At 37.9% G+C, this 23,400-nt stretch overlaps 1 protein-coding gene across 7 annotated transcripts in view; it reads left to right on the top strand.

Moving 5' to 3' along the window:
• Window positions 1-23,400, top strand: part of creb5 (cAMP responsive element binding protein 5) — a 323,604-nt gene that overhangs the window by 272,758 nt on the left and 27,446 nt on the right. The window lies entirely within an intron of this gene.

The following is a 23,400-nucleotide window of genomic DNA, read 5'->3' as shown; positions in this document are numbered from 1 at the left end:
CATTTTCCCATGATGTTTGCCCAGAGACCCTTCCTACATCCTCACAAAGTTTTTGATAAAACATTTTCCCCATTCCTCAAGGCTAGGAGTGACCATTTTCACATTGTCCTATCAGGTCCAGTCCTCACATTCCATCCTGGAAGTACAGTAAAGTCTCACTTATCCAACATAACCGGGCCGGCAGAATGTTGGATAAGTGAAAATGTTGGATAATAAGGAGGGATTAAGGGAAAGCCTATTAAACATCAATTTACATTATGATTGTGCAAATTAAGCAACAAAATACCATGTTTTACAACAAATTGACAGAAAAAAGTAGTTCAATATACAGTAGCATTATGTAGTAATTACTATATTTATGAATTTAGCACCAAAACATCGCAATGTATTGAAAACATTGACTACAAAAACACTGACTACTAAAAGGCAAACTGAGTTGGATAATACAGAACATTGGATAAGAGGAGGTTGGATAAGCAAGACTCTACTGTATAACTAGAAGCAGAAGGGGTTTTTTTTAGCACTTCAGGGGATGAAGGAGAATTTTTTTGAGGCTGCGTCCAGGCTTCTTGCATTCAACAATGGGGCAGAAATATGGTCCCCAGAACTGGCCACGTTGCCCATGCTTGATGTATATGTGAATGTGTGATGTTCCTTCAAGTCAAATTCAGCTTGTGATGACCCTATCACAGAGTTTTCTTGATCAGATTTATTCAGAAGGGGCTTGACATGGTCTTCTTCTGCATGTGACTTGCCCAAGGTCACCCAGTGCATTTCCAGGGCCAAACAGGGATTCAAGCCTTTCTCTTATGAAGTTCTCGTTCAACTACATCTAATTGGCTCTTTCATGATGTAAAGATCTCTACGCACTTCGACACACATGCACAATAGTTTGGCAATAATTGCAAATATAAGAAAAAGACTGCCTTCCTCACATAAGCTATAAAATAAATCTGCTTTGAAAGAAGTATGAAACCTCCTAGATGCCAAATAAGTCCAGTGCTCACATTATTTTAGGACACAACAAGGTTTCCAAGCCATTATTTTACCTTGATTTTTTAACACGAGAGAATTTTAGTCTTACAATCAAGTCATTTGTAACTGAGATGCCTTCCCTTTTAACCCCCAATCCCTTAGAATTAAATGGGAGTTTGCGTCTTCAGTTCAGCGTGTCATCAGATCTGCCTTAGAAATATAAAATGCAAACTCTGTTGTCTATATCTGATTATGTTCAGCTCAACTTTGCCCAGCAAATCAATGTGCTTTTAATGGTCCATTTAGTGGTGAATGCCTAAAGAGGGGGGGGGGAAGCTATAAAGGGGCCCACAGCTGGCACTGAATGTAACTTGCTGAGCCAGCTGCCAGCTTGCTGTGTTGTTAATATTTCATTTTATAGTTTCACATATGTGTTTGGGTGGGAAAGTTGTAACATTTTGGTTCCTACGTTTTCCTAAACATTATGTGAAGCTTACTAGCTGTATTATATGTATTAGATGGCTATGGCGTTTCTTCAGAAATTGATATTGAGCCATGATTGTAGCAATATTTGTGACAAATTGTTTTATAGATGGTCTTTGTAGTAATATTTGTAGGTAGTCATCAACATTATTGCATATAACAATAATGATTTACCTATTTAAACTTTTCAGACAAATATTTCATTGTTTGGTACTCCCAAAAAGCAAGGAGGTTGACATAATTGAAAGTTTATTTGTTTTACTAGTATCCTATTTATTTTTTGGAGCCCTCGGTGGTGCGGTGCATTAAACTGCTGTGTTTCTGAACTTGCTGAAAAATTGGCAGTTCAGATCCAGAGAACAGGGTGAGCACCCACTGTTAGCCCCAGCTTCTGTCAACCAAGCAATTTGAAAACATGCAAATGTGAGTAGATCAATAGGTACCACTCCAGCGGGAAGGTAACGGAGCTCCACGCATGGACAATGCCGGCCCTTTGGCTTAGAAATGGAGATGAGCACCAAACCCCAGAGTTGGACGCAACTAGAATTAATGTCAAGGGAAAACTACCCTACTACCTATTTATTTAATTTATATCCTCCTTTTATAACTTGCTTTTCCCCCAAATGTGGGACAAGGGATGCCATTATACCCTAACAATCTTCTTGGCGAAAAAACATGGTATTTTCTATGCAAATCAAATTGCATATAAATCACCAATTTTCTGTGCAGAAATATTATTTTCTTTGTATGAAATGCTATTTTCTGAGCAAAAGTCCAGGTTGTTGTATTGGGGTGTGTGTGCAAATTTTGCCCAGAATGTGTTGTAACCTGCAAAGATTCTCATTGGTTTGCAATGCTTCTCTTCATGATTTTCAAACATTTTAACCACGTTTTGAATATTCTTTCCATACCTTTATAATGAAACACATGAAAATATAAGACCATATAAAACTATGTATCAAAGATACATAGTTCTAAGGATCTGTATTTTGTTTCTAAGGATCTGTATTTTCTTTGGATAAATCCTCAATTTCAAGAACAAAAGTGTACTGCTTTAGGGAAATTTCAAACTTTTTTACCTAAGGATCTGTATTTTGTTTGGATAAATCCTCAATTTCAAGAACAAAAGTGTCCTGAATTAGGGAAATTTCAAACTTTTTTACCACTTTTGTAAAACAATTTGAACCAAAGTGATCCTACGCCAAAGCTCTGGAACCCTTTTTTTAAAGTGGGTTTACCCCATTTCAGTTCGTCACCTTTCTTCATTTCATATTTAGTATCTTACAGTTTCAGAAAAAAATAAACTTCTCAAAGTACATTAATATGATTTAGTAAAACCATTCATTTTTCTATTTAGCACAGTAATATTGCCAAGGAAACATGATGGCTTTGCATAATTTCACATGAAATTTACTTGTTTGGGTGGACATCATCTTGCATACAATAAATCAGAAAGGTGGAACCTAAAGTGAATCTTGACGCTCTGTAACTCTGAGGCTGGGAAATCAACCCCAGGCCTCACACCAGTATGAGTTGTTTTTCTTAACGTAGATGAAATTATGGGTGTAACTTGTTGGCTGTCTTCAAAACAGCTCTTGCAAGCTATTTGTTCAGCTGTCCCCAGCCAACAACCTCATGTGTGTGGCAGAGAAATAGATTCCCCCATCATCCCTCAGATAATTGCTTTGTAGTTATCCCATTTTTCCTTGATGGTAGTAATGGTGTGTATATGTTTATATGAGAGACATTTAAGTATATAACTTTGAACTGTAAATGGCAGATGTAATGACACATTATCTCCAAAGGTGTAACCCCATGGATGTAAATGTATTTCATATAGAAGACAAAGTTTTCATATACCAGTTGATGTTAACTTACATTTTCAACGTTGCATGCTTACAAATGCTACACGGGCAATGCAGAAAGTTATCATCCAGGAATTCAGCTTGAGAATATTTAACTTAAAAACTTTGCAATCTACTGAGGAGAGAAGAATTATTGTCCAGCATTTAAAAGGGACCATACCTGATTCTGAAAGTTGCAGAACTTATACATGTTACTTTTAGGACTACCAGGTTTCCCCTGGCTGTGATGGTAAGGGACTTGGAGAGTTATGGAAGTAATTTTTCAAAGCATATAATACACAAACCTTAACACCAGCTATATTCAATTACAGTAGAGTCTCACTTATCCAACGTAAACGGGCCGGCAGAATGTTGGATAATAAGGAGAGATTAAGAAAAAGCCTATTAAACATCAAATTAGGTTATGATTTTACAAATTAAGCACCCAAACATCATGTTATACAACAAATTTGACAGAAAAAGTAGTTCAATACGCAGTAATGCTATGTAGTAATTACTGTATTTACGAATTTAGCACCAAAATATCATGATGTATTGAAAACATTGACTACAAAAATGTGTTGGATAATCCAGAATGTTGGATAAGTGAGTGTTGGATAAGTGAGACTCTACTGTACCTGGATCTTTTGACGCACCAGCAGGTGAAAGCTGGTTTTGTTATTCACCCCAAACTCCGTGAATCCAGTCAGGCCCATGCATTGCATCCTTCTAGCCCATTGAAAAGTTTGAGACTCCTTTAAAGTCTCTCCCAGTAATTTTGGGGGCTTTTTTCAACTGAATGGTAAAGAGAAGGAAATAATTGATACAACCGGGTACAGAAACCTTATGAGTGGGAGAGGCATCTCAAGGGACTACTGAGAAACATAGAATTGTAGGATTGGATGGGACCACAAGGGCTATTTAGTCCATGCAGGCACATTGCCAAAGTACTCCTGAGATAGTCAGGGTACTCATGTGGGAATGTTATTTTTTACTCACCAGTACCTTTCAGGACCTAATCAGCTTGCATTTGTATCATTTTGCATTACTCTAACTATAATGTATATCTATTGAAAGACAGTATGACAATCATATCCATGAAGAATATGTAACCAGACTTTGCATGGACATACGAAACCATGGATAAAAGTGAGCTGTATTGAAATGATGGATATCTGGGCTGAAACTATCATAGTGTCACACTGGAGGACCTAGTACATGCCCAGAGAGGCTATACTTTGTTGAAAGCAAATACATGAAACCATACTTACTGTCCCACTGAATTGGGGTTATACTGCATGCTAACAGGCATACTGTGAATGTGAATGTAACAGACAAAGGGTTACATTCACACAATTACATTATGTATCTAGGAGCATTTCATTCAGCATGTCATTAGAAATAATTTTCCAAGTCTGTCATGAGACTGGTTCAGTCTTATGCAGATTTATCCCAAGTAAGCATAATTGGATTCAATGATATTTGTGGAGTTTGTTCCAAAAAGCACCAGATTTTTTTTAAAAAATGGAAAATGAGTTATAGGTGGCAGCATGTTGTTAACTAGAAATACAATTTTGTGCACGGATCCAAACCATCAAAATGTATTGAATCACTTTGGTACTGGGCTTGGAAAACTGCCTTTTGTACTTTTTTTGTACTTTTGTAAAATTTGTTAAAATGAATTTGATACCTTTTGGAAATAAACTCCACATTTACTGTCAGGTAGCCATAGACCAATAGCTCCAGGATCTGCCAAAATGTTGCCACCTGTATTGGCAATGATTTCTAAAATAAGAACACATTGTACAAGTCAGTATTGAGAATTGTTGCATGCTCTATGGAAGATTGTAATCCATTTTTCTATGACATGGCACAGTAATTTCAACTGAAGGTTGAATTCTATAAATGTGTATTTCCAAAGATACTTTAATTGCTTTAAAAATACAAAACCAAAAAGCTTCATGCCAAACTAATTTCTCTCTGCAGTGCTCTTTGTTTACCAATTTGCTGCTTGTCACACGACCAGTAAGAACATGAAAGCTTGAACCTTTTTCTCAAAAGGAGAAGAGACAATCTAATATATGATATTTGAGTAGTTAATAATAGGTATAAATGCCTATTGGTTTGAAAGAATTAGCAAAAGTTTTGGTCCTTGGCTTGGCAAAATGAGTATATCAAAATCTCATGTTTTTTTCTGAAAGGAGTTGTATGATACATATTTCCTTTCATAATGGGCTGCTGAAATATAAAATGTTCACAACTGAATTTGACAGGTGAGGGGACTGTCATTAATGTTACCTCCATATTTATTCTTCTTTCAAGTGATCTTGGCTGAGAAAACACATCAAAACAGTTTGGTCTCACTATAGCTACAGAATGCACATGATATTAGTGACAAGGAATAAGATTACAGATGTATTGTGTTATCATACTAAATAAAGCTAGTATTATAATCCCTGACACATCTGTGATGAAGAGAATTATAAGATTGTAAAAACTTGTTTAGATGGCAGAATGAAAGAGAAATGTCATCGTGGATTAAAATCTGAAGTTACTTTTGGGGAGTATCTTACTGTCAACATTTCTCATGGTCATACTGGCTAGAAAGTTCTGGATGTTGAACTCCAAGTAATTTCTCCAAATTCTGCTCAGATGTCAAGAATGTGAACCACATTGACTATAAAGCAGACAGTATAACGTTCCAGAATGCAAGGCACATCAGTGGGAAAAACATCATGAATAATTTCCCTTTGATACAACTGTACCCCTGAGAAATTGAAGACAAATGATGTCCATAGCCTCTGCCACAAGTCCTTGGCTGCCCTGGCTCTTCGCACCATTGCTACCTTGGAGGCATGTCTACAAGGAGAGTCTTGAAAATATGCATATGCTCTCCTCGCTTCTTGGTGGCTGCCCCTGGGTTCTAGAACTCCCTTCCTAGAGAGATCAGATGGACACCCTTCTTCCTAAAATCATAGAATCATAGGATCATAGGCCATCCAGTCCAATCCCCTGCCAAGAAGCAGGAAATCGCATTCAAAGCACCCCCGACAGATGGCCATCCAGCCTCTGCTTAAAAGCCTTCAGAGAAGGAGCCTCCACCACAGTCCGGGGCAGAGAGTTCCACTGCCGAACAGCTCTCACAGTCAGGAAGTTCTTCCTGATGTGAACATCCTTTCCTGTAGTTTGAAGCCATTGTTCCGCATCCTAGTCTGCAGGGCAGCAGAAAACAAGCTTGCTCCCTCCTCCCTATGACTTCCCCTTACATATTTGTACATGGCTATCATGTCTCCTCTCAGCCTTCTCTTCTGCAGGCTAAACATGCCCAGTTCTTTAAGCTGCTCCTCATAAGGCTTGTTCTCCAGCCCCTTGATCATTTTAGTTGCCCTCCTCTGGACGCTTTCCAGCTTGTCAACATCTCCCTTTAATTGCAGTGCCCAGAATTGAACACAGTGTTCCAGGTGTGGTCTGAACAAGGCAGAATAGAGGGGTAGCATGACTTCCCTGGATCTAGATGCTATACCCCTATTTATGCAGGCCAGAATCCCATTGGCTTTTTTAGCAGCTGCATCACATTGTAGGTCCATGTTTAACTTGTTGTCCACGAGGATTCCAAGATCTTTTTCACACGTACTGTTGTCGAGCCAGGCGTCCCTCATTCCGTATCATTTGTCCCTGTTGAACTTCATTTTGTTAGTTTCGGCCCATCTCTCTAGTCTGTTGAGATCGTTTTAAATGCTGCTCCTGTCTTCTGTTTGGTGTCGTCTGCAAACTTGATAACTCACATCTAGGGTGTCAGATGGAGCCCCTGTTGGCGTAGCGGATTAATACCTATCCTTTCATAGGTAGGAGAAGATCAGCAGGCCTTTGATGACTGATTGTTTAGAGGCGGGAAACCTTCCAGAATGTATATATTTTTATTTGTTGTGTTGTTTGTTTGTTTGTTGTTTCAGTAATGGTCATGTCTAACTGTTCATAATTCTGTGATTAAAAGTAAAGGCTTCCCCTTGACATTAAGTCTAGTTGAGTCCAACTCTGGGTGGTGGTGCTCATCTCCATTTCTAAGCCAAAGAGCTGGCGTTGTCCGTAGATGCCTCCTAGGTCATGTGGCATGACTGCATGCAGCGCTGTTACCTTCTGTGGTTAGTTACTCTCTTTTTGAGGGGTGATAGGATCTTGATAAAATAAACAAACAAACAAACAAACAAATAAGGAAGAGGAGAAGGTGGCAATGGCTTTGGGATGCAAATCAAAATATCCAGCATAAAGTAATGAGGTGGCCACACTGATTGTGTTGGGTTCTGTATTGTTGTTGTTATTGTTGAAGTCAATCTTTACTTATGGCAGTCCTATCACGGGGCTGTCTTGGAAGATTATTATGGTATCTTTACAAGGTTGGGAGAGTATGACCTGCCCAACGTTATTCAGTGAGTTTCTGTGGTTGAGGCAGGATTTGATTCTGGTCTTAAGAGTCCCAGTCCACCATGCTAGCTTTTAGGGTGCTGTGTGATCTCAAATTGCCACAATACAATCCTTGCATACAGTTAGTACCCCCAGTTGTTCTGCTATTGCCATGCAACACAGTCTAGTAACAGCACAAGGAAGCTCATTGCTCACGAATGGCCATGCACTTTCCAAGTATGCTCGGATGTGCACAAAATGACTTGCTGCATGAAACAGCCATATGGCAGTTGCAGTTTGCCTACACATGGTGTACATATTGTGTGAGATGATTGTGAGTTACATCTGGGAATGGTCCAGCTGTACTTTTTCTTTTCTCCGTTTCCCCCTGCGCCCCGCCTTCCTTCTTGACTTAAAGAGCCTCACTGTGACAAACTTTGAGAATGTGCGCAATGGAGTCATTAATGAATCCATTTTGAAAAGTCAGTGCCCTTCAATTAGCCTGAATGGAGTGAAGCAGATGGGATTCTTATCCTCAAGAGAGGCTATTGAAAGAGATCACAAGAAATACCACATTGGGCTGATTTATATGAGTAATTATAAGCTTCATTTGCACAAAACTATTCAATATGGTTGGAGTGAGAAAAGGAAGAATTTGTAAAATGTTGTTGATATGCGTCCTCAGTAATAATAGAATCATGTGTCATGCAGACTCTTGGTTCATAGTAATTTGGGAGACAAATCCCAAACACAAAGATGGGCCGCAGAGAGACACACAGAGAACAAGAGAGATCACAGGATGAGCCAATCAACCTTCCAGGTTATTTTTGTTAAAACATTTTAAGTAAATCTATAGTGGAAATACATAGAACAGTTCAAACTTATTCCTTCTGCAAACTATGGAGGGGGAGGGGTAATTAGAGCTTGGAAACACATCTTTTAAAAATAGTTTGCTACATTCATTATAGAGCAAAATTAATTGCACTAGTTATTGCCATTACTTCATCTTTCCAACTTCTTTTGTTATTTTCTTTAAGAAGCAAGACCCTTACAATGACATAAATTGTAATCAAAATGCCTTAAACTGTTCTTTAAATATAATTTTGAAAATAATTAGAAAATATTATCAGTTCCAGAATCAACATGTTTTGCTCCCACTCATAGGATTGCTTTTGAAATGTGATTTTATTACATCCTAGTCTCTCATTCCAAAAGCAGTTTGGTGCAAGTTTTAAATTCTAAATTTCAGCCAGGCTAGCTGGAAAATTTCTTCTTCCAAAGCAGATTTTCATATACAACCTAAGTATGAGTTCAACTCTGGAAAATTAAAATGAGTCAAGTGATATACAGAATTGTAAAGAAAAAACATATTATCCCAGTCATTGCTCCTAAGAGATTTGGAAATATAGCTTCATTTAAAAATGCAAATAAAATACTATTTGTGTCAACAAATATTTTTTTAAGGATTGAAATGAAGAAATCCTGATTTACATGTGATCAAAAATTGACTGTATAAAGTTAAAATAACGTTATCAATTACTAGTGACTTTTTATTTAGAGGTTTGTAGTGCAGTAATAGGAGTCCCTGTTGTCGCAGTGGGTTAAACCCCTGAGCTGCTGAACTTGCTGACCAAAAGATCAACAGTTTCAATCCGGAGAGTGGGGTGAGCTCCTGCTGTTAGCTCCGGCTTCTGCCAACCTAGCAGTTTGAAAACATGCAAATGTGAGCAGATCAATAGGTACCGCTCTGGCGGGAAGGTAACGGCATTCCGTGCAGTCATGCCGGCCACATGACCTTGTAGGTGTCTACGGACAATGCTGGCTCTTCAGCTTAGAAATGGAGATGAGCACCAACCCCCCAGAGTTGGACATGACTAGACTTAATGTCAGGGGAAAACCTTTATCTTTACCTTTACTAGAATCATAGAGTTGGAAGAGACCTCATGGGCCATCCAGTCCAACCCCCTGCCAAGAAGCAGGAATAACTAGTGCAGTTATATTTCAAAAAGAATGTAAGAAGAGAAAAGTTACTTCATTAGTCAATATGTAACTGTAGTTGTTCTCATAATCTTACCAGCTAAGCTCATTGACTGCTCAGTTAGAGATTAGATAAGTTAATCTTGTTTAGCCTTAGATCAGGGTACAAGGAGGGCCACTTTTCCAACTTGCAATAGGGGTCCTTATTCTGATTGTCACAGACTCACAGGAGAGCCAATATAGTATAGGTGTTTGAACACTGAATTATTCTGAAAACCAGGATTCAAATCCTTGCTCAACCATGGAAACCCACTTGGTGACTGTGAGCAAGTGACACTTCCTCAAGGCAAAACAAAGGCAAACTTTCTTTGAACAAATGCTGCCAAGAAAGCACCGTAATAAGTGTCACCATAAGTTGGACATGACTTAAAAGCATACAACAACTACAGTACTGCAATAGAGGTTGGAACAGTTATTTGTTTGGACTACAAACCACAAAAATCTAAGAGTTGTCAATCAAAACAATACCTTTTCAAGCTTTATTGCATTAGCAGGGGACAATTTATTCCCAGTTGTTAAAAATGCAGAATGAAAAAGATTCCTTTACCCAAACTGATACCAGCCATGCTCTGCATACTTTTTTTAAAAGGTGTTTGACATTTAATTCTCCCAAAATTAGCTTCACTAGTTTCTTCAGTATTGGGGGAGACACCTATGTAAAGCTATGAACTGAATTGTGTCACTGTAGTTCAGAAGAGCCATATCTCCCTCCATTACCCTAGGGCTGCATAATTCTGGCATCACATTGAACTTGGACAAGATCAGCACTGATTAAAAAAATCTGTAAGATTTTAAAAATATTTTGAAAGGCCTAAAGAAAATAAATAATTTGGAGAGACCTGAAAAAATGCCACTTCCTAGATCCCTTCACATTATTATTTCCATGCAAATTATCCCACTCCCATTTGAAATATGGGTGGTTATGGGTTCCTTTTCAGAAATAATATTGCTAGAACTCTATCCAAAAGCACAGACATTTTACTTGTCTTGCATCTTAATCAACCTTCAAGGTTCTTCTACTCTTAGGCTCTTCCACATCAAGGACATCTGTTAAAAAACAGACCTGGACATATACTGTGAGAGCAGCAGGGTTGCAAAGACTTTGTCCTTTTTCTCCAGCCACATTTTCCTAAACACCAAGCTGAAGAAACTGGCACAAAATGCCCTGCGGTTGCACCCTTAAGCCTTCCACCGATAAATAAGTAGACTAATCAAAGTAATAAACAGATCGTACTTTCGCTGCTGCCAGCTGGAACATCATCAAAATATGTAATAAATTATATCTTAGGGCTTTAACCGCAGGAGGGAAAATAACTAGAAATGAATTAGCCACCTCAACCTCTCTCCACCCAACTCCCTTGTTTGGTTTGTTTGGCCCCCCACCTTCTCTCTCCCCACTCTGTGAGCCCTGCCTCTCCCACAACTTGTCTTCTCCAAGTTGGAAGACTTCCAAGGAGAAGTAGCAGTAGAACAGGAACTTATTTGGCTGTGCAGATAATAGATTATTAAGTTTCTAGTCTGTGGAAAGATGCAAACATTCTGTGGGAAAGAGAGATCTTCTGTTCAACCAGCAAGGCACATTCAAATCTTAGTCCACCAAATTTTAAGTGCACAAGATACTTGTTTAAAATGAATGTGGTGCATGTTGGCTTAATGCTACCATGTCTGCTATCTATCTATCTATCTATCTAGTAAAAGGTAAAGGTTTCCCCTGACGTTAAGTCCAGTCATGTCTGACTCTGGAGGTTGGTGCTCATCTTCTTTTCTAAGCCGAAGAGCCCGCGTTGTCCGTAGACACCTCCAAGGTCATGTGGCTGGCATGACTGCATGGAGCACCGTTACCTTCCCGCCGGAGCAGTACCTATTGATCTACCCACATTGGCATGTTTTCGAACTGCTAGGTTGGCATAAGCAGCTGCTCATGCCACTCCCAGGGTTTGAACCTGGGACCTTTCGGTCTGCAAGTTCAGCAGCTTAGCGCTTTAACACACTTCGCCACCGGGGCTCCTATCTATCTATCTATCTATCTATCTATCTATCTATCTATCTATCTATCTATCTATCTATCTATCTTTGCTTTAATGCCAAACAGCTTTAGGATGTACTGATAGGGATGTACAAATACACACACACATACACAAACACACACACACACATGTGAGTTGGAAACTGCCAGTGATTTCCGTATTAGTATAGCCCTTTGTTTGAAAACTGTTGCCAGGTTCTCTAGCTCTGAATGGAAGGAACATTTGTATTTCCAGATCTAAAGATTGGCCTAAGATAAAATCCATTATTTGTACTAAAGAAAGACTGAATCACGGTTGTTTCTAACATAAATTATATTAACTACATCAGCGTCTGTACAACACGCAGTTCTCCAAATTATATTTTGTTATTTGCATGTCTAGCTTGATAGTCAGATGAGGTTGTAGGGATGTAAATATAATACATATAATAATTGCAGAAAACATGGCCATGGTTTTATTAATCTCCTCTCTATATGTTTAACACAAGGCCAACATTCAAGAATCAGTCAGCCCACTGTTATTTTTTGATAGACCCACACACATCCCACTTGGCTGCTGTTATTCCATAGTATGTCATCGTGGATTCCATATAGGCATCAATCATGGTGTTGTTACATTGCCGCCTAGAAATCAGGCAAGTCAAAAGGTGCCTGACCTAAGTCTGACTGTGTTATTCGTTCAAGGTTTCTTAAGATCATATACCAAATGAGGACAGAAGTAGGATATGCACACAGCTCTGCCATTGCAAAGCAGGGCTTGACCATTTGACATGTTGGCAAAACTGTGACAAAGAAAGCATTTATCAAATAAACAACCTTATACAACTTGAGTAGGATTGGAACAGGCAACCAAGCTATCCTGAAACATAGAGTGAGTTGGGATGCATCCAAAGGCAGATTGCTGGAGTAGCACCTCAGGCTGTTTGTTTTAATTCTCCCCAACTGGACTTAATTAAAGTTTGTGTCCATCTGAGAAAAAGTCTTCTTTCCTTTGATGCTGATCAGCCATTTCCTGTGGTCTGCAAAAAAAAAATCATCAAAGTCTCCTAGGAAGATGGTAGCTCCAAGGTGCTCACCCAGCGAATGAACTGCCCCGTTGAGTCAGAGGGCTCCTGGATTTCAGGGTTTTCCTTTGTTCATTTTCTCTAAGCTGCTTTTTGGAGGATTTTATGAGTTCTCCTTTAGCAAGGAAAGAGATAGTATCCTTAGAAGCCTTGTAAACTTTGGCATTAGTTTAAATATTATGTAGATTACAACCATGTCTTCCTATTTTTCTGTTCCTCAAAGCACTTTTCTCAAGTTTTCAAAGTTGCATTCTCTTTCTTCGTCAACTTCTTTCAGAAAGCATGCACTTGCTAAAGCGATATTTGACATGGAATCAAAAGAATTCTAACAAGACAGAAAATTGGTTTGGGTGTTGTTGTTTTGTAAATAGTACTTTTGTGGGGTTAAGTGTATGATCCAATTAAAGACGATCTACAATCTTTTGACGTTTTTGTTTAATGTAGTGCATACTTTTCAACAGTTTAGCATACTATTTTACAAAAATACTGAATGATGCAGTCATTTCAAACATATTGAGCATGGTTTCTACTTAAAATGAATGGGATTAAATCTATTTACAGAATTTTACCACCTTTCAGTTGGCAGTTATACCCACATCATATTGCATTGTAGACCTAACAAAGTTGAAAAGGAGGATATGATACTGAAAAAAGGAAGCCATCAAGTAGCACAGCTTCTTATAAAACTATAGCTGAGCTCCTGCATCAGGTGACATATGAAAATATTCCCTATATTTTAGAGGAAGAAACTGGCAAAACCACCTCTGAGTATTCCTTGCCTAAGAAAACCCTATGAAATTAATAGAATTGCCGTAAGTCGGCAGGCAACTTGAAGACACACACATCAACAACATCAACAACTTACCCAATCAAACTTGAGGTTTATTTAAAAATTGGCATTGTTGCATAGGTCTTAATGTGGATTTCTGGGATTTTCATCTTTCCCCGGAAATCATTACACTTGTTCTGCTTGTAAAAATGCACTTTTCTTTTCAAGAAAAACCTATATCCTGCCATTCTGGTGCTTGCAAGCTTCAGCAGCTAACAGCAATTAAAAAGCAATAATAAAAATACAATAACATTCCAAAACAGCAACAATAATGTCATGAAAAAGACAGATGCAGCAGATGAAACATTAGATAAAAGTCGTAAAACAAGTGCCTGCCTAAACAAGAAAGCCTTCCCCATGTGGCAGAATTTTTTCCAACCCGATGCCAAGCTTGCCTCCCATTCCGGTTCCTTACCAAAAAGAGTTCTGTCTGTTTCTGAAATGTCGTTAAAGATCCTCAGTTCTGTCACTGGACAGAGATGAATGATATTTTTTATAGTGTCTGTGGAATGCTCACTTTAAAAAGTAGCTCCATGTTGACTCTCTATAATAAAAAAATAACTGGAAAAATGCAGGATACTATTTTTTTTCCTATGCAGCTTCTTTATCTCTCACCATACAATTTACAATACAGTAGAAAGCATTGTTTCTTTGTTGAAACATTAATATCCCCTCTTTCATTTTTTTAAAAACCCACTTCCAGTTATTAAAGTTGATGCAAATTAAAATAATAAGGTCAGAATAGCTTCAGTCCAACAGCACAAAAAGCTATTATACAGTTTGGGAAGCCTGATAGCATAATACTGTCTTAACCGGCCACCAAACAGATAATAGCCAAAGACATAGTCTTGTTAGCCTATATCATGTGCAACCTTTGAGACTTAAAGAAAGCTTTGATATGTGGTCGAAGGCTTTTATGGCCAGAATCACAGGGTTGTTGTGAGTTTTCCAGGCTGTATGGCCATGTTCCAGAAGCATTCTCTCCTGATGTTTTGCCCACATCTATATACCTCACAACCTCTGAGGATGCCTGCCATAGATGTGGGTGAAACACCAGGAGAGAATGCTTCTGGAGCATGGCCATACAGCCCGGAAAACTCACAACAACAAAGTTTTGATAGCATAAGATTTCATTGCCTATGCCTACTGCACCTATGTCTCATGATGTAGATCCAGAATTCTGGGCCAGAATTCAGACTATTAATGTGGGGCAAAGCTGCACTGAGGGGGCCTTGCCCCACTTAACTCCAGATCATCTCTGTGTGTCATTTGGCCACTGCAGAGCTGATCCATGGCCATTCCACATTAAGTGGTCAGTGTAGATGTGCTCCATTCTGTATTTTGTTACAGTAATACATACTATGTAAAAGCACCCAACATAAATACTCATAAAAATTCCATACAGTAGACTCATACAGGAGCCCCCGATGTCACAGCAGGTTAAACTGCTTAGCTGCTGAACTTGCTGACCAAAAGGTCAGCGGTTTGAATCTGGGGAGCGGAGTAAGCTTCCGCTGTTAGCCCCAACTTCTGCCGGCCTAGCAGTTCGAAAACATGCAAATGTGAGTAGATCAATAGGTACTGCTTCGGCAGAAAGATAATGGCGCTCCATGCAGTCATGCCAGCCACATGACCTTGGAGGCATCTATGAACGACACTAGCTCTACGGCTTAGAAATAGAAATGAGCACCAACCCCCAGTCGGACACGACTAGGGGAAAACCTATACCTTTACCTTTACCTTTTACAGTAGGCCCTGTAAATTTCATATCACTGAGAGTTTAAAAAACTTTTTTTTCCTGGGAGAACACCACTGAATATTTCTGGCTCTTCTAAGCGTGACTCTGTAGGCAATTTCCAATTGAAGTTGGCCATAGAGTCATGCTGGAGAATTTAGGGATTTCCAGAGAAAATATATTAATCAAGTCTGTAAATAATCAATTCCACAAAAGTTAAACCCGCACATGTAGAGGGCTCACTGGATCTTGGTGATTTGAGGAGGATGCCACTCATGAACAAAGCTAAAACCATGTTTTATATTGGACAACATTGAAATGATAATGCAATATATTTTTGGTTGCTGTTGTTTAAAGGGCCTCTCATTTTAGGATGTGAGACATTTTTGCATCATTTCTCACTCTCCACTAAAGAGTCTGTCTCAGCCCACAGTCACTCTGTCAAAGAATTGCCAACTCCCATGAGAATTTTCACCTCCAGCTGGAAAGAACAAGACAAAGGGTTTCACTTTTCATTGTGGTTTCCATACGTTGTGCAAAAATGTCCCTATGCAAAGCTTCTGTCTTTCTCCTTTGTGAAGCGATGGTTGGGTCATGGATCAAAAAAGACACAACGCCATTCGTGCTCCTGATTTTGAAATGTCGATTTACAAGTCAGAGGCTAGTATAATTTATCTATGCAAGTGGAACAATTTGCATTATGTTGACTTGGAAAAGAAATACTTCTTCCTCACCAACAGAAGAATGCAACACTTTAATGAATGCTGGTGTGACCATATATGACTAGTAAACTGTTTGTAGGAACTGTGCAACGTCTATCAATACAGGGCTCATCTAAGTATGTTGTTAAAGAGAGCCTTGGGTTGGGCAGTTACTCCAACCGCTCTGGGACCAGATGAAGTAGAGAGCTGGGTTCTTACCAGGATTTGGATCCAGGGCAGCCGGCCCAACCTGCCCCTGGGGAGAAGTGAACAAGGAGCTTGTAAAGTACACAAACCACATAGAAATGACCCCCCTGTTGACAAAAAACAGCTGCACGTCAGGTTTCTTGCAGCCTTTCTTGATTTGCAATCTCAAATAAATAGACATTGTTGAAGGGTCTATGGAGAGAAAGCAGAAAAACGTATTCTTCTGGGAGATAAAGTCACAACTTTGTTGTAGCTCACAAACACATACACACACTCATTTCAGGCAGGATGTTCTTTCAGACACATTGAGATCTTTTTCACCCTGACATTTTGGGGGAACAGCAGAGGGGGGACGGGGATGGCAGGCTTGAGAAATTAGGCCATTTATAATGGCAAATGGTGCAGTTTACCATCAAAGTAGACTCATTTGGACAAACAGTGCGTGGGCACATTTACAGACTAATAGTCACCATTTATTAAATTCTGGCAAATAGAGGTTTGTGGGAGTTTTATATTTGGGCTGAATAAACACTCTTAGTATAACATGTTACTGGCTTCTGACCAAAATAATGGTAGTTGCCCAACCCATTTCATTCAGTGGATTCTACTTTGGAAAAAAAATGCCGTACTTGAAAAGGACTTACTTTGGTGTATTTTCCTATATCTTTATTTGGTGTATTTCATCCGCTGCACTATCTATTATTTTGCATCTAGAACAGCATATAAATTCATATGTTTAAAAAATGGCATGGTAGAAGAAACCCTCCATTTTTGTGTACAGCGAGAAAAATCATCAGAATAGCTGGAGTTTGGTTTTTAAAATGGAGGTAAGGATAAATTACAAATTTTTGATCGTCGGTTTGCTTCATTTCATTTTGGTTCTTTTGGAATTGCAGTGCTTCTTTTCTTGGGACAGTTCGTTTGAGATATATTTACTTATTCAAATGGCAAGCATGAAGACATTATTGGGGTGGTTTTTTTTTTTTTTTAGTTTGGAGAAAGTGATTCATTAGCTCCGATCGTTTTCATACAGCAATATTGTAATCTGCTTCACAAAAAGAAGTTTAATTTCAGCTGGGACAGGAGGAATAGCTGTAGGTTTAAACATATTTGTTAGTTGTGTTGACTTGAATGGATACTGGCTGGTGTAGATCAGTGCAAGATCTAAGTCAAACAAAACTCCACTTATAGTCAAGTCACTTTAGAGCAATTCTTCTGATAGTGTGTTTGGTTTCTACATACATTGGTGAAAACATATAGGATTGTGTTATTCTAACAAAATCAAATCTCAGTATGTCTTCCATTCATTGGGAGTTGAGTGGATTTTTTAAATGTTAAATGTTCAAATTATACCAGTGAAACCTCATTAACTACCATGGCTCAATGCTATGGAATTGTAGTTTGGTGAGATATTTACCCTTCTCTGTCCGAGAGGTCTGATGTAAAAAACTACAAATCCCAGAATTGCATAGGCTGGAGCCATGATGGTATCCAGTTGCTGTAATTATGCAGTATGGGTGGTCTGAAAGTTCAGGATTCCCTCTGGTTTGTTTTCTTTTTTAAAAAAAGCTTCCATCTGTTCATGTTTTTCATTCAAAGTCTGGAATATCAGTATGCAAAGGGATCTTGTAGCACTTTAGAGAATAAAGTTCATCTACTAATTCATGCTACTAATTCCATTCTCTCCATTAGTCTTTAGGGTGCCGCATGATCCCTTTACGTGTGATCCCCTCATTGCTTTTTCCAAACGATAGAAAGTTATACAGTATTGCTGAATAGGAGCAGTGTTATATCTGATCTCTTCAGGCTTGCTTCGCTGGCAATGCATGCTCTCAATTATAAGAGTTGTTGCTCAATATCTGGAGAGCGCCAGGTTGGGGAAGACTGGTCCATATTTTTTGTGATCCGAGTCGCCTACATTTAGCTCCTCTACAATTCACTTGCAGTTGGGAACAGCTATTTCTTATTTCATAGTTTTCTGAGAGTAATTTTTCCAAGCTCCTCCTTCCCTGCTGTCTGATGTGAGCCCCAACATAACATGGTGCCAGTGTTCTAATATCTTTGCTAGTTGTAGTAATAATATTATTTGAGAAAAATAGATTGTCATGCAAATTTTACCTGCTACAATTTCCCCTTACTCACAACTATTAAAGGCATAGCAGCCTGTGTCTTTTTGCAAGTCCTGGAGAAATATATTTGGGTGTCATCAGCATACTGGTAACACCCTGACCCATGCCTACAGATGATCTCTCCAAGCGGTATAATATAAATATTTAAAAGCATTGGGGATAGAATAGCACCTTGTGGGATGCCACATAACAGCTCCTTTTTTATACTCACCAGGTACAGATAACCTCTGTATCAAGCCTCCCAAACAGAAGTAAAATGATAACAGTGTCATATGGAAACTCAGTTGCAGGTATACTGTTATGCAAAATTTCTTGCCAGGAGGAAGAAAACATTTATATGTAATAAATGTTTGGCCAATGTTGTGCTGTTTTTGAATGGCAATGACTTGAAAATGTGAGAGATGGTGCAAACAAGGAGACCTCTGGGTTATATGGGGAGAGATGGGAGAAATGACATTTGTTTTTAAACATCATACAGTCCTTTAACCAGAAGAAGAAGAAATAAAATACTATAGCTTTGCTCTCAAACTTAATCAATCTGTCATGTACATTGTATCATTTTGACTCCAAACCAGAGCCTTGCATGCATACCACAGATTCTCTGGATTTAATTCAAATTTAATGGCATGAAGGTATTTCTTAATAAAATGCATACTGAACATGATCGGTTGATCAATTGATTAAGTGAAATGAAGAGAAGCAAATCTAGAGCTAAAAGAGGTAACTTTAGATTGAATAACTCAAAAGTGAATTGTTGCACTCCGTTCAAAATACATTGGTAGCTTCCTTATCTCTGAGCAAAAAACTATTCTTCTACAAGTATTTATGTGAAATTAGAGTGGTATTAAAGGAAGTTGATCTATGTTTCCACTAAAATCCCCATGATAAAATGACAATGAAGGAAATCTCAGATTAGAATTCCCATTCAGTACTTGATTTCTCCAGTAAACATTCACTTTCATCTCCACTGTTTAATGCTCTCAGCAACTGTTCCAGCAAGAGCAATCCTATTAAAATCAATCCTGTTTGATAATGGAAGTAAAGCAGTGACATTTCTGTTTGTACTTGAATAGGAGACCACCAACAAATACCAGGTGCTGTAGGCCATGTTTCAGAGAAGGGGACATGTAAAGCTACCTCTGAGGATTCCTTGCCTAAGAAAAACTAAGAAATTCATGGGGTCACCATAAGTTGACATGCAACATGAAGAAACATTCATAAAATTCCACACATTTCAGTGGCACAACTCTAATACTAGACTTCACTCTGAGCATTGTAGATGCCAACTTGATTTTGGGCTAACTTTGGGAAATGATTCCTTTTTCTGTTGGCTAGTCTCTCAATGGCCTCAAAGAACTGGCTCAGATATTTGAAGGAAACTGGAGGGATGATTTGTGCTTCCTTGTTCCTTATGCTCCCAGACATCATCCAAAAGGGAGACGTGCATATCCACAAACAGAGGCAACCCTCAGAAAAGTGCTAAAAATATCATTTTACAAAAGTACTCCAGGTTATTAATGCATTTTCATGCTCTTTGCTAGAGGTAATTAAAACAAACAGTTCAACACAGTTGAACATGTAAACACATTATACAGTTTTTGAAAAAAGAATTTATTACAATAGTTACTGAATAGGACTTCAGTATAAGCAAAAATGACAAAATAAAGGAGGAGGAAAACATGGCAAATATTCTGAATGTATTTAAACCCTTATATTTGTGTGATTGTGCAGCTGGTTTCCCCCTGCAGTGTCACGTCTTTAAAGATTTTCAAAGAATTGGTGTTGGATGTGTTGCATTTATCCTTAAAAACAAGAGGATTTTTCTTTTTTTCTATTAACACAATAGTTATTTACAATAAGATAAAATAGAGGAGTAGGAAACTGAAAAAAAGAATAAGAAAGAACACAACAATAATAAGGGTTAATAAGGTGTTTTGGCTTCCAGTATGCTTCATGGTGGTATAGTTATTGTCCTTTGTATTTAAATTTCTTGTTTCCTTCTTCCCCTTTCCATTGAACTTTTCAATAGGTCAGTTTTTTCTTTTACTCTTCATTTTGTCTATATTATTATCTTCATCTTTTTTCACTTCAAGTTATCTTTAATGTACTGCCAGTCCATTTGATTCTCAATTTTTCCTTGGTATTTTGTTGTCAATTGAGTTTGTCTGTCAATGTTCATAATCTCCATTATTTTGATTAACCATTGTTCTATCAAAGGTACCTCTTTTACTCTCCAATTTCTTGCATAAACTATTCTTGCTGCTGTTACTAAATAGTTGAAGAGTATCTCTTTATTCTTCTCCTTCTCTATATCAAACAGTCCTAAGTGTTCAAGTTTCATTTGGACTTTTATGTCCAACATTTTCTGAATTCTCTCTTGTATCTCTCTCCAATATTTTCCCGCAACTCTACATATCCACCACATGTGGAAAAATGTGCCTGTTTGGGACTCACATTTTCAACATTTATTTTGTAAATTCTTACAATATTTTGCAAGTTTTTTTGTGGAGTGATGTACCATTGGTACATCATTTTGTACCAATTTTCTTTTAGGTAAAAACAAGAGGATTTTTCATTCCCCCTTTAAAGCAGAAAATGACAGCTCTTGTTTAATAATAAATTTAAAATGAGTGTTAGCATTTATTTTGATTATAATGTAATAGTAATTAAAAGTTGCAGACTTCTAAGTGCCTCTTCAAAATACTTCTTGTTTTGTTTTTATTGTTGAACTTCTTTTTTAGAAGGTCAGCATAATCATCCTTATGATTTTTAGGATACTGGATAACCAACATCACAATCAAGTAAACTTGACTTGGAACCAACGATTTCTAAAATTGTATGAGAAAAAACATTCAACATCCCCCAAAATGGTTTAGTATATTGTCTTAGACATTTTAGACCTTAGACCAAGGTTCATGTACTATAGCTTTTTTTATTTTCCAAGTTTCACGTACTTGTAAGGTAAATTGCATTATTATGGTGGCATACTACAAAAAGGAAGTAATACTGCAATAGGAAGTAATTACATAAACACTTAGACGTTAGAACATGCATGGAAATCACATGGCCTTGTATATGTTGATGAACTAAAATGCTCAACATCTTTCTCAGTATTTCTCCTGATTTCTGGGAGTTGCCCTCCAACACAGTCTGATTCCCATCCCTGAAGTAACCAGATGGTGAATCTATTTAACATTTTTGACTAAGCTTTAAAGCAACGGTCCAATACACTGATCCTATCAGGAGATATAAATTGTTGTCTTGATAGCTTCTTTAGAAATCAAGACTAAAATGCAGAGCAAATTCAGTATCCCACTGACATCTGAGCCTCTAGTGCCTCATATAATTGCACAAAATCCTCATGGAAATCCCTTAAAGTTTGTTTCTAAGTCACTCTTTGACTTTTCTGTACTCAATGGATTTTAACAACTTGGCTTGTTTCAATCTTTCCAATTATTTTCCAACACTTTTTTTTTTAGCCTTCGTACTATTGGGCAAACTAGTGCTGCTTTCTTGTCCTCCACTCAGAGTCAATGGTCATAGCTCCAGAAGTGCTATATATAAATCTCTCCCTTTTGATGGCAACCAGAAATGTGAAGAGAGATAGATCCAGATTTTTATAAAAAGTAACTGTCACTCAGAGCCAAAAGCCTGTATTGTGCCAGAAACTAATTTTGTGCCAATATTTGTTCTATTTTGCTGTTGTGCTAGAAAATTCATTATAAAATTGAAAATGTGTTAAGATAAGAATATAAGTATTATGTTACTATTTAGAACCAAATATGTGAAGCTTGCCTTAAAAATGCAAGAGACTTCTTCAGTTAGGTGTTTTCAGAGATACAGAATTTCTTAATCAGCCAAAGTGAAGCAATTTAATATACTATTGGTGCCATTGTTATTGTATGTCTTCAAGACATTTCCGACTTATGGTGACCCTAATCAAACCTATCACAGGATTTTCTTGGCAAGGTTTCTTCAGAGGAGATTTACTACTACCTTTCTTTATGGCCATAGTCATAATCCAATGCTCAAACTACTGTGCTGGCTTGCTCCTGTTGGTGGTAATGACAGAGTACATTCATATGCATCATGTTTTATTCAAAGGTGACAGGAAAACATTTATTTAAGTTTTTACTCTATTTAAGAAATAAAATATTAAACCCAATTCGTTGAAAAATGTTTCATGTTCGCTGGTTTGCACTTCAGTTAAGAAAACTGGCAACAGATTGGTGTTAGGCAACCCATTACAGACTCTCATTGCAATTCCAGTTATATATTTCTTATATATTAATCCCGAGGCTGAACTAAAACAAAAGAGGAAAATACATGGCAAGCAATTTTTGTATACAATTACACATACACATATACAGTAGAGTCTCACTTATCCAATGTTCTTTATTATCCAACGCAGTTTGCCTTTTAGTCCGTGTTTTCGTAGTCAATGTTTTCAATACAGTAGAGTCTCACTTATCCAAGCCTCGCTTATCCAAGCCTCTGGATAATCCAAGCCATTTTTGTAGTCAATATTTTCAATACTGACTACAACCTCACAACCTCTGAGGATGCCTGCCATAGATGTGGGCGAAACGTCAGGAGAGAATGCTTCTGGAACATGGCCACACAGCCCGAAAGACTGTGAAACCCTGATTTTCAATATATCATGATATTTTGGTGCTAAATTCATAAATACAGTAATTACAACACAACATTACTGCGTATTGAACTACGTTTTCTGTCAAATTTGTTGTATAACATGAAGTTTTGGTGCTTATTTTGTAAAATCATAACCTAATTTGATGTTTAATAGGCTTTTCCTTAATCCCTCCTTATTATCCAAGATATTCGCTTATCCAAGCTTCTGCCGGCCCGTTTAGCTTGGATAAGTGAGACTCTACTGTACTTTGCAATGTTTTGGTGCTAAATTTGTAAATACAGTAATTACTACATAATGTTACTGTATATTGAACTG

Source organism: Anolis carolinensis, chromosome 6, assembly GCF_035594765.1.
Source record: "Anolis carolinensis isolate JA03-04 chromosome 6, rAnoCar3.1.pri, whole genome shotgun sequence".
In the NCBI taxonomy this organism is placed as follows: Eukaryota; Metazoa; Chordata; class Lepidosauria; order Squamata; family Dactyloidae; genus Anolis; species Anolis carolinensis.
Note: the sequence above shows the minus strand (reverse complement) of the source record. Positions and strands in the feature narration are given on the sequence as shown.